The sequence below is a fragment of the Arachis duranensis genome, chromosome 4 (genome assembly GCF_000817695.3).
Source record: "Arachis duranensis cultivar V14167 chromosome 4, aradu.V14167.gnm2.J7QH, whole genome shotgun sequence".
NCBI lineage: Eukaryota > Viridiplantae > Streptophyta > Magnoliopsida > Fabales > Fabaceae > Arachis > Arachis duranensis.
The window spans coordinates 33,618,336-33,618,970 of NC_029775.3; positions in this window are offsets into that span (position 1 = coordinate 33,618,336).

Genomic DNA, 635 nt, shown 5'->3' on the forward strand with positions numbered 1-635 from the left:
CCTCTATGTCAACTCCAACTGAATAACAGAGGTGACAAATGAGATGAGGGAAGGCTAACCTTGCCAAGGTAGAGGACTTGTCTACCACCTTATAAGGTTCTTGAGCTATAACCTCATGAACTTCTACTTCTTCTCCAATCATGATGCTATGGATCATGATAGCCCAGTCTATAGTAACTTCGGACCGGTTGCTAGTGGGAATGATTGAGCGTTGGATAAACTCCAACCATCCCCTAGCCACAGGCTTGAGGTCATGCCTTCTCAGTTGAACCGGCTTCCCTCTTGAATCTCTCTTCCATTGGGCGCTCTCTTCACAAATGACTGTGAGGACTTGATCCAACCTTTGATCAAAATTGACCCTTCTAGTGTAAGGATGTTCATCTCCTTGCATCATGGGCAAGTTGAATGCTAACCTTACATTTTCCGGACTAAAATCCAAGTATTTCCCCCGAACCATAGTAAGCCAATTCTTTGGATCCGGGTTCACACTTTGATCATGGTTCTTGGTGATCCATGCATTAGCATAGAACTCTTGAACCATTAAGATTCCGACTTGTTGAATGGGGTTGGTAAGAACTTCCCAACCTCTTCTTCGGATCTCATGTCGGATCTCCGGATATTCACTCTTTTTGAGT